Raw genomic sequence first — 12,289 nt, forward strand, 5'->3', positions numbered from 1 at the left:
CTTAGAAAATAAAAAAGTTTTCTTAAAAATTAAGAGGTAATTTAAAGTGATTCTAAAGCTGTAAGGTTTTTTTTTTTGTATTTTTTTATCTTACCGCATTTTCTGCATTAAGGTACAAAAAAAAACTTTTTGTGTCCAGGATCCTCCCTCCTCCACCACCACCATATTTACCTTAGATTTTGGTCCAGCTCTGTGCACGAGAGCTCTCTCCATCCTCACAGGCCAGATTGAAAGCAGCGGGAGCCATTGGCTCCTGCTGCTGTCAGTCAAATCCTATGACGAGGGAGCGGGGCCCGGGCAGAGCCCCACTGTCTGTATCTATAAATGCAGATAGCAGGACTTGGGAGCGAGCCTGCACAAGTACCCCCCCCCAGCAAATGACTTGATAGGGTGGGTTCTCAAAAAGTAGGAGGATCCAGGAGCCTATGAGGGACCCAAGAAGAGGAGGATCAGGGCTGCTCTGTGCAAAACCATTACACAGAGCAGGTAAGTGTAACATGTTTGGTATTTAAACGGAAAAAAAATAAAGGTTTAGAAAGACTTTAAAGCAGGGGTGTCAAACTGGTGGCCCTCCAGCTGTTGCCAAACTACCTTTGGAAGTCATGCTTGTAACTGTCAGTCTTGCAATGCCTCATGGGACTTGTAGTTTTGCAACAGCTGGAGGGCCGCCAGTTTCACACCCGTGCTTTAAAGCATATTTCCACTTTTGCAGTCAAAAACCCCACTATATGTTTGTTATGTGTTCCCATTTACAGAGCATGTTTATAAAAATATTAAATATATATATATTACTTTTTAGATGTTTTTCAGGAGGAGGTGTCATGGCTGACTGTAAGGTTTTTGAACAATGTCAGAGTGAGCCTGTCCCAAGTCTGTCCTCATTCACATACAATGGAAGAAGCTCAGACCGTAAACCTTTATGCCTTTGTTAGGGCAGACATTGTTCAAATCTAGTTAAAACTGATAATGAATCTCTACCTGCATGGCATAGACCGGGTAAGTTATTTTTTTGTTAGATATGTGAACGGGGACATGTAATAAGTATAAAGTGGGTGTTATCCCAATGTGGCTGCAAAAGTGGAAATATGCTTAAGCCCTCATCAGTGGCGTGTTTTTAGGTTTTGTGCTGCCCTAGGCAACACAAAAATTGTCACCCCCCCTCCCCCCGTAGAAAGAGCCTGACATTGACAACACCCCTGCCTCCCACCCGAGAGAGCCTTGAGATAAAGACACTCACCTTCACAGCTCCGGACATCCCCAGGAACGAGAGTCTGGCTGTGCATACATTGTCATGAAACCCGTAGCATCTCTCGGAATCCACCAGTGCTGCCCCCCCCCCCCAAAAAAAAATGCTGCCTTAGGCAAATGCCTTGTTTGCCTTGTGGTAAATACACCCCTGGCCCTCATGCACGCGGGACGTTTTTACATTTTTTTCTACAGCTAATAAACCCCCCAGCACGTTATCCTATGTGTCCATACACACACAGACTGGAAGCAATGTTTTTTGGCTGGGACGTTTTTTGGCTGGAAAAAAACCCAGGACTAGTGGGCTTCTAGAGGAGATTTTTAGCTGCAAAAACACCCTAAGGGCTCGTTCACACATGACTTTATTTCTAACTCTTGCCAAACGCCCCTATAGCGTTTGAAAGGCCTTAGACAGGCATTTAGGAAGCGTTTTTAAAGCTCCTCAAATGCTCCCAAAACACGGTTTTGAGATGTTTGATAGGCATTTGCCAAGCGTTAAACCCGCAGCACAAATGCCTATAATGTTAAATGGTATTAACGCTCTGCAACCGCCTCGCAACTGCCCCTCAAACGCAGGAGGAGCACCACAGGCTTGAATGGGAGGCTTCAACTCCTCCTGACTCGACATGAGGTGTCAGTTTTGCCACGACGCAACGCTTCAGCGTGAACAGCACTGTGTGCTGCCATGTGCAGAATTTTCATAGGCATTTGAGAAGCATTAAAAATGCTTTCCAAAAGCCTGTCTGACGCCTGCTGACAAGGCTAGTGTGAACGTAGCCTAACGCTGAAAAACGTGCCAAACTGTGGTAAAACGCCGCAAACCGGTGTTTTTGGACGTTTTTTCGGACCACAACAAATTATTTATTTTTGGTAAAATAGAAAGCAAACAAAATGCAAATGCGGAAAAACGCCACTAATCTTGGCAAAACGTCGCTACACGCTAATGCAAAAACACTAAAAAAAGCAAAAAAGCTGAAAAACTCACATTTTTAACGTGAGCTAACGTTACCAGCGTTATTAAATGTCCCGTGTGCATGAGGGCTGAAAGTGGTTGTAAACCCCGTCCTCATCAATAGGAAAATAAATGCAACTTTTTATACTTTGCATTGTGAAAATTAAAATGTCATTATCTGTAGCTCAGTTTGTCATTCTCCTTGCCTGTCACATCCATGTGAAAGTCGCCGGTCCATGGGCGTATCCACAGGCCGGAGCTCAGGAGACGGAGTCGTGATACCACTGACTCTCCTGTACACTTTCTACAGGGCTACAGGACAAGATGTATGATCCAAACAACATCTGAGTCCATACAATGGAACCCTGGTTGGCTCTGAGGAAGAGGTTGTGTCCTCGAAACGCGTTAGCCAGTTGGTCATCCAGGGTTCCATCGTATGGACTCAGATGTTGTTTGGATCATACATCTTGTTCAGTTTGACATACCTGTGTTATTATGTCCATTGTGAGTATGATTCCAATTTTTGTTTAATAAATTATTTTAAACGATAATGCACTGGGTCGGTGCACCCTTTTTCTGTTTCTCCATCTGTATCCAGTGTATTCGGACCACCCCGGTCTGTTGAGGGCAGCAAGCAGTGCATATTCCAGAAAATTCCAGAACATTCCTATTGGGTCTACTGAGTCCTTTCCTAGCGCAGGAGAAAAGTGTTTGTTGTGTTAAACTCTCTTCCTACTCCGTGCTCAGTAAGGCTGAGGCTGACAGGGGGCGTGGCGACAACTTTTTAATTTTTTTAATTTTTTAGCAAGTGTTGTTTTTTTTTTACAGTCTGAGAGCGAGGAGGATTACGGCTGGCAGGCTTCTTTTTTCCCTGTCATACATGGGCACATGAGTTGTGCTGTTTTGCTTAGTTATATGAAATGTTCAGCCTGTATTTGTTTGTTGGGTTTACAACCACTTTAAGGTCAAAACAGAAGTCTCATACTGTATATACAGGTGTACCTTGGTTTCCGAATTTAAGGCGTTCTGCAGGACGTTTCGTAATGCGAAAAATTCGTAAACCGAAACGCAGTTTCCCATAGGAATGAACTGAAAACCAATCAATCCATTCCAGAAGTCATAAAAAAGTTAAAAAAAAAGTCTTTTATCTGTTCAAAACTCTTTATAAAGTGCATTTTACAGGCACGGGGCCGGCACGATAAACCTCCCAGGCACAATGCATCCTGGGCAGGGGCGTATTTACCACAAGGCAAACAAGGCATTTGCCTAGGGCGGCATTTTTCAGGTGGGCAGCACCTCCCCCCAGAAGAAGGGATGAAAGAAGGGACAAGCACACCATGGGAACCAGGTGGGATCCGAGAGAGGCTGCAGGCTGCTTGATGGTGTATGTAGAGCCTTTAGATTGTAAGCTCCACGATCCGGGCCCTCCTATTCCTTCTGTACTGAAATGTATTGTAATTGTACTGTCTCCCTTATATTGTAAAGTGCTGCACAAACTGTTGGTGCGATATAATCCTGTATAATTATAATAATAATAATGTGTGGAGCTGTGAAGATGGTTGTCTGTCTATTGCCGGGAAGGGGGGGGGGGGTTTGTTGCTTGGCTCCCCCGGGTGGGGGGCAGCAGTGTTCTTGGTCAATGTCAGGCTCCCTCTGCGGGAGAGGGAAGGAGGGATTGTGTTGGTCGGTGTCCATGGGGGCAGACGATTTTTGTGTTGTCTAGGGCAGCACAAACCCTAAATACACCACTGATCCTGGGGAAACTTACTTCGTATTGCGAAAAAAATTTGTAAACCGAGGCATTATTTTCAATGGATTTTCATTCGCAAACTGAAAATTACTTTAACCGAGGCATTCATAAACCGAGGTACGCCTGTATGTATATATATATATATATATATATATATATATATATATATATATATACTGTGTGTGTGTGTACACAGTATCTATCTATCTATGTTACAAATGTAACATTGAGTTGCAGTTCAGTGAGTAAAATAAGTATTTAATCCCCGAGCAAAACATGACTTAGTACTTGGTGGAGAAACCCTTGTTGGCAAGCACAGAGGTAAGACGTTTCTTGTAGTTGGTTACCAGGTTTGCACACATCTCAGGAGGGATTTTGGTTCACTCTTCTTTACAGATCTTCTCTAAATCCTTAACATTTCTTGGCTGATGTTTGGCAACTTGAAGTTTCAGCTCCTTCAATACATTTTCTATAGGATTAAGATCTGGAGACTGGCTAGGCCACTCCATGACCATAATGTGCTTCTTCTTGAGCCACTCCTTTGTTGTCTTGGCAGTATGATTTGGGTAATTGTCATGCTGGAACACCCATTCTGGCTGAGGGAAGAAGGTTCTCATCCAAGATTTTACAACACATGACCCCATCCATTGGCCCCTCAATGAGGCAAAGTCATCCTGTACCTTTAGCAGAGAAACAGCTCCAAAGCATAATGTTTCCACCTCTGTGCTTGACTGTAGGGATGATGTTCTTAGGGTCATAGTCAGCATTTTTCTTCCTCCAAATGCAGCGAGTCGATTTAATGCCAAAGAGCTCAATTTTGGTCTCATCTGACTACAGCACTTTCTCCTAATCCTTCCCTGAATCATTTAGATGTTCATTGGCAATCTTCAGATGGGCCTGTACATGTGCCTTCTTGAGCAAGGGGACCTTGTGGGCGCTGCAGGATTTCAATCCATGGCAGCGTATTATGTTGCCAATGGTTTGTTTGGTGACTGTGGTCCCGACTGCCTTGAGATCATTCACAAGCTCCTCCCATGTAGTTCTGGGCTGATCTCTCACTTTTCTCATGATCATCCTTACCCCATGAGGGAAAATCTTGCATGGAGCTCCAGAACGAGAGCAATTGATGGATATTTTGTATTTCTTCCATTTGCGAATAACCACTCCAGCAGTTGTCTCCTTCTCACCAAGCTTCTTGTTGATGGTCTTGTAGCCCATTTCAGCCTTGTGCAGGTCTACAATCGTATCCCTGATGTTGTTTGACAGCTCTTTGGTCTTGCTCATGATGGTGAGGTTCAAATGGAAGAAAAAGATTCTATGGACAAGTGTCTTTTATATACATATCTAGTTGTCGTTAGGAGCACCTTCTTAAATTTACAGGACTAATCTGTGTACCACATGAGCACATAGCCAGTCTGTGGGAGCCAGAATTATTGTTGGTTTGTAGGGGATCAAATTCTTATTTTATTCACTGAACGGTAACTCAATTTATAACATTTGTACCATGTATTTTTTCTGGATTTTTGGTTGATATTCTGTCTCTATCATTTAAAATATACCTATAGTAAAAATTATAGACCCTTCCTTTATATATATATATATATATACAGTTAGGTCCATATATATTTGGACACAAGCACAATTGTAGATTTTTTCAGGTTCTTACCAAAACATATTTAAGCTATAGTTATATAATGGATATGGGCTGAAAGTGCACACTCTCAGGTTTAATTTGAGGGTATGTACATCCAAATTGGAGGAAAGGTTTAGGAATTACAGCTCTTAAGAATAGCCTTCCCCCCTTTTTCAAGGGACCAAAAGTAATTGGACAATTGAATATAATCATAAAATAAAATGTTCATTTTTAATATTTTGTTGAGAATCCTTTACTGGCAATGAATGCCTGAAATCTGGAACCCATGGACATTACCAAAGACTGGGTTTCCTCCTTTCGGGTGCTTTGCCAGCCTCTAACTGCAGCTGTCTTCAGTTGTTCTTTGTTTGTGGGTCTTTCTGCCTTTATATTTGCCTCCAGCAAGTGCAATGCATGCTCAGTTGGGTTGAGATCAGGTTATTGACTCGGCCATTGCAGAATATTCCACTTTTTTTCCTTCAAAAGCTCCTGGGTTGCTTTTGCAGTGTGTTTTGGATCATTGTCCATCTGTACAGTGAAGAGCTGTCCAATCAACTTTGCTGCATTTGGCTGAATCTGGGCCGACAGTATATCTATAAACACTGCAGAATTCATCCGGCTGCTTCTGTCTTCTGTCACATCATCAATAAACACCAATGACCCACTGCCACTGGAAGCCATGCATGCCCATGCCATCACACTGCCTCCACCATGTTTTACAGATGACGTTGTGTGCTTTGGATCATGAGCTGTTCCAAGCCTTCTCCACACTTTTTTCTTCCCATCATTCTGGTACAGATTCATCTTAGTTTCATCCCTCCAAAGAATGATTTTCCAGAACTGGTCTGGCGGTTTTAGATTTTTTTTGGAAAAGTCTAATTTGGCTTTTCTATTCTTCAGGCTTATGAATGGTTTGCACCTTGTGGTGAACCCTCTGTTTTGCTCTCATGAAGTCTTCTCTTAATTGTAGACTCTGACAATGATACACCCACCTCCTGGAGAGTGTCCTTCACTTGTCTGGATGTTGTGAATGGGTTTTTCTTTACCACAGAGAGGATCCTGCAATCATCCACCACTGTTGTCTTCTGTGGACGTCCATGTCTTTTTATGTTGCTGAGCTTGCCAGTGTGTTCTTCTTTCCTCAGAATGTACCAAACTGTTGATTTGGCCACTCCTAATGCTGCTGCTATCTCTCTGATGGATTTGTTTAATTTTTGAAGCCTTACAATGGCCCGTTTCACTTGCATGGACAGCTCCTTTGAACGTATGATGCAGGTTCACAGCAATAGATACCAAATGCAAATACCAAAATTAGAATCAACTCCAGACCTTTTACCTGCTTAATTGATGAAGAAATAACAAAGGAGTAGCCCACACCTGGCCATGAAACAGCTTTTGATTCAATTGTCCAATTACTTTTGGTCCCTTGAAAAAGGGGGGATGGCTACTCTTAAGAGCTGTAAATCCTAAACCCTTCCTCCACTTTGGATGTACATACCCTCAAACGAAACCTGAGAGTGTGCACTTTCAGCCCATATCCATTATATAACTATAGCTTGAATATGTTTTGGTAAATACCTGAAAAAACTAAAATTGTGCCTGTGTCCTAATATATATGGACCTAACTGTGTATGTATATATATATATATATATATATATATATATATATATATATATAAAATTTAGCATATAAAAAAAGAGTAATAATACATATATAAAAATATATACAGTATATATATAATAACATGCAATCATAATAAAAAAAGTTTTTTTATTATGTAATAAAAAAAAAAAAAGAAAATAATGCAAAATAAAGGAAAAAAAATAAAACCATTGAACAAATTAATAACAAAAATCGACTTAATTAATCAAAATTACATGAAAGAAAGCCGCAACTGAAACCAAAAGTCATTACAGTTTTACTCTATACTCAGTGATTCCAACATCACACTTGTACCATAGGAGTAAAGAACATTTTCAGAAATGATAAGCGACTCTGCACTGTACTTTATTATGTGTTAATTTTACAGAGAGCGTTTTAAAATTGTCTGTGCGTGGACTTAAAGCCGGTCACATTGGTGCTTTGTGTATTTATGAGCTTGGTAGTTTTATGAAGCGGGGATCTAAATGAAATCTCTGAAAATGTTATGATGTCAGCGTGATTAACAGAGTGTGCCGCATTTTAAGAGGATCCTGTGAAATGTTTTATTTCAGTGGTTATGCTGTAACTGGTAAATTATCCAAACTATGTTTTCTTTTTTTTCTGTGGTTAATTTATGATTCCGATTTTTTTTCTGCTAGTAAATATGCAGTGATTTGCACTCCTCAAGACCAATTATGTAACTCTGGCAAAATTTAATATATTATTCTTTTTAACAAATGTAAAACCATGAACTTAATTGGATAGAAAAGTAAAGCTTTGACATGTCCTCTGGCCAGCTGCTTATTTTCTTTCCGTGGTATCTGACCTAGTTGTGGTGTGTTCCTCGTGGGGCCAGGTACACTGTTCCAAGGTGGGTATCAGGAAGGCTGAGCGCACAAACGTCTAGAGACCCACATATATGCATATTGTGGCTCAATGTCCACTACCTAGGGTTTGGCTGTACACACATCCAAGCGTGTTATATGTGCTAAGGTGTGTTCTAATACATGCATGTTTGTTAGCGTAAATGAGAGTGCATGTTCACACTAGCACCTAGAGCCCCATTTAAAGCACAGCACAAATGAGGAGAGTTGTTGAGTGGTTGTCAGCTCCTGTGACCCATAACCAAACCCATGATCTGCAAATCTAGGTTTAAGCCAGCTTGTCTCCTGTTTATGTTGCCCTGGTTTTGTATCCTGACCACCCCTTCTGCCTGCTGTCTTGGTACCACTGCTGCCCGGCTGTCACTGACCTTGGCCTGAACTTTGACCTTGCACTATGTACCACTGTTGCCCAACTGTTGTTGACCTTAGCCTAAACTTTGACCTTATATCTGCTTCTAAATTAGTACCACTGCTGCCCATCTGTTACTGACCTTGGCCTGGGCTTTGGCCTTGTACTTGCTTTTGAATTGGTACCACTGTTGCCCCACTATTGTTAACCTCAGCCTGGACTTTGACCTTATATCTTCTTCTAAAATAGTACCACTGATGCCCATCTGTTACTGACCTTGGCCTGGGCTTTGGCCTTATACTTGCTTCTGAATTGGTACCACTGTTGCCCCACTATTGTTGACCTCAGCCTGGACTTTGACCTTATATCTTCTTCTAAATTGGTACCACTGCTGCCCATCTGTTACTGACCTTGGCCTCGGCTTTGGCCTTGTACTTGCTTTTGAATTGGTACCACTGTTGCCCCACTATTGTTAACCTCAGCCTGGACTTTGACCTTGCACCTGCTTCTGGATTGGTACCACTGCTGCCAGGGTGTTGCTGACCCTACCTGTCCTGACTATGCTTTTTTCTCCTTACACCGGAAACTTCTCGGCCCAACCTGTGTACAAGCTTTCTGTGCAAAACTTGTCTGAGCATTTCCAGCAGCACGGCAGCTTCCAGACAATCTTCTGATCTTCTGCTGTACCTGGACCCACTGCAGGCACGGTGGCACTCCTCATCCTCTTACTCAGCCTCCAGTTGCAGGGGGCATTGGGCAGGAGGGAAACCCTCTTGTCAAGTCAGTCTCTACAAGCAATACATGACAATGGGAGCCTATGTTATCTCTGACTGATATCTTATATGTGGCCAAAATGTGTTTTAGAGGGCACGTGGTACCACCAATGAGTAAGTGTAGCAATGGATCTGCACCAAGACAGTGCCAGAGCCTCTAGGTTCCTGTAAGCACTTTAGTATCTTTTTTTGCAAATTTTCCATGTTCTCAAGTTATAATTGCAACCTTTTATTGGTTCTTATTACTACCTGCTTATACTCCCATGTTATAACTTGGCCTGAATCCTACCTGTCTCAATCTTTTGCCTGTGCTACATTCCTGCCTAAACACCACCTGACCTGACCTCTTCCTGTTCACAGCCTCTGTGGATAGCTGAAGATTTTGGTTGCCTTGTGGAGGCCCTAGACAGTGCATGCCTAAATCTCCTTGCCTTTGAGGACCCCACACCTATCACTAGTGATGATAGAAAAGGGTTCCCACCAAGCTGTGTGTGCGAATGTGTATTGATGTTATCAGAGAGAGGAGCCAATCAGGTAACTGACTAATCTTTTGTGCCCCAATGGTTGTAACTGAGCTGCTCTAAGGTCTTCCTATTCCACACCACCATAAGCTGCATACTCTTGGAGGTCAGAGAAAAAAATGCATGTTGAGCCATACTTTACCTGCTTAACTGAACCCCAACACCAGAGGCAACACAGGGTTAATTCAAAGCTCCAGAGATGGCCAGGGAGATATCCAAACCAAGGTTCATGCTTCCTGATATCAACATCTTTTCCTCCAATTCTGAACTAGTGTACTCGCTTTTTCTACATTTGAGAATGCAGCGGAATGGATCTGTGTTGGCTACTGTGGCTCTTTATTGCACAGTGGGAACCCTAGAGGGGAAGACTAATGTTATAGGACAACGTGAGGCATTTGCACTAATCTAAAGGTATGTACATGGAGGCACTTTATTGCTTTTTACCAAGAGCCTTGGCAATTGTTTTAGTTTGTTTGCCTCCTTCAATGTCATAAGTAAGTGAAAATAACACTTTTTGAATATGAAGCTATGATAAAAAACATGGGGACATGACCAAATTAGGAGGAAAGTTCAACATTAAATTAAATTAATTACCAAAAAGAGTAATTGATGCTTGGAATAGACATCCAGCAGAGATAATGAATCAGTCAGAAACACAAAAAGAGATTGGATAAATATATAAATAAGGGAAGACTTGATGGGCCACTTGGTCTTTTTCTGCCATCACTCCTCTATGTTAACATTTACAGCGTTCCTACTATGTCCAGGGGCGGACTGTCAACTCATGGGGCCCCCGGGCAATAGGGAATCATGGGGCCCCTGTGTCCTTGCCCAAACTCAAAAAAGCATATGAAAAAGGTACCAGGGGCATCTCATGGGGCCCCCTATTGACCCTGGGCCCTCAGGCAGTGCCCGAGTTTCCAAATGGTCAGTCCGCTCCTGGTTGTCAGTCCACCCCTGGCTAGGTCCGATTCCATTCAAATCTGGTGACACATGTACATGTCCTTGCTTGTGGGGGCCTAACCATTTATTTAAAGCCCAACTAAAGTTTCACACTTTTGTATCTATTTATAATCCTCAGTGGATTGCTTTAAAAAAGTCCTGGATTCTTTCTTGGATACACAGAATATAACTGGATACTAACATTTATAGGTAAAGTTGATCCAGGGAATATCCGATTGCCTTTCGGAGGATCAGAAATAATTTATTTTCCCTGCAGGAGCAAATTGGATCGTGCTTTGCTGTTTTTTTTTTCCTTCCTCTGGATCAACTGTGGGTATAGGATTATAACTTTTTTTTTTAATGGTTGAACTGGATGGACTTTTGTCTTTTTTCAGCCAGACTAACTATGTAACTATATTCTATACCCCTCATGTTATGATCTGTGACAAATTTGTGCTTGCCTTAAAATAGTATATTCTCTTAGTGAACAATGCTGCTTCCAGTGCTTTGGGCTGGCAGAGCTGAGTAACAGCCTGTAGCAAACATGCACACAGAGATGGATGCGAATCTCCATTTTGGCAAAGGCCTCCATCTTCTATAATTTTCTACTCCCAAATCAGCTTCCCTCATCCCCCCTCCCTCTCTGTTGAGTGACACGTGGTCCCTGGATGCTGAGTTCAAAAAGGCATCAGGCCCAGCGGGAGAGCACATGGTTATAAACCCCAATTAGCCTGGCCCCCATATGTCTGCGAGACTCTTGATGGAAAAGGATCGTAAAGCCATAAAACCAAGTCCTTCGCTGAGCTCAAGGACATTCCAGGTAGTCGTAAATCAGACATCACATTCAACATCCATTTTCCCCTATGATTTCATATCTTGGAATATGAAAGACTTACATAAAAACCGGGCATATATTCAGATCTGTCACTTTAATACAAGTTGCCTGATATATTACACCCCCTAGCTGACACAAACAGCAGAGCAGAAAATGATATCTCCTTAACTATCCCAGCAGGTATGTCATATTTCATATCTAGACATTCAGCAGATGATTCTGCATATTAATCTACCCGTGGATAGAATATTACATTTACCTAGGAAAAGTTATTGACCATAGTATAATTTGCGAGGGATTTGGTCATAGCCTGAGCTCCCTGCCTAAAACACCCCTCCCCAAATGAGGCGATTGGTTCTCTGCTTTAAGGAGACACCCTGCTGAGTTCCTAGAAAAAGGCTGTTATGCTTGGAGCTAAGCTGAGTTGAGCTAAGTTGAAGATTCTCCCTTGTAACATCAGAACCAACTTTGGGAGATAAGGCCCTTTTGCTTTGAAACTTGATAGCTGCTTAAACCAAGGCTTTTGGCAAGTACTTTACCTCCCTAAATTTCTTTCTGTTATCTCTTTGCTGTGTTATTGCTCTCTGTATCTTTATATATATATATTGGCTACATCTTTTTCTGTAAATATTTTTGCTGCACCCTTTTGACCTTTTAGTAATAAATCTTACTTTCTGAAAGTGTTGAACTGTTTCTAAAGCTCTTTAATGCAAACTAAGAACCCCTGTCTCTGAAGAGCGCTACTGTGTGTTTTAAACGTCTG

Source organism: Staurois parvus, unplaced genomic scaffold (genome assembly GCF_062004578.1).
Source record: "Staurois parvus isolate SC_StPar_1 unplaced genomic scaffold, SC_StPar_1.0 ptg001154l, whole genome shotgun sequence".
In the NCBI taxonomy this organism is placed as follows: Eukaryota; Metazoa; Chordata; class Amphibia; order Anura; family Ranidae; genus Staurois; species Staurois parvus.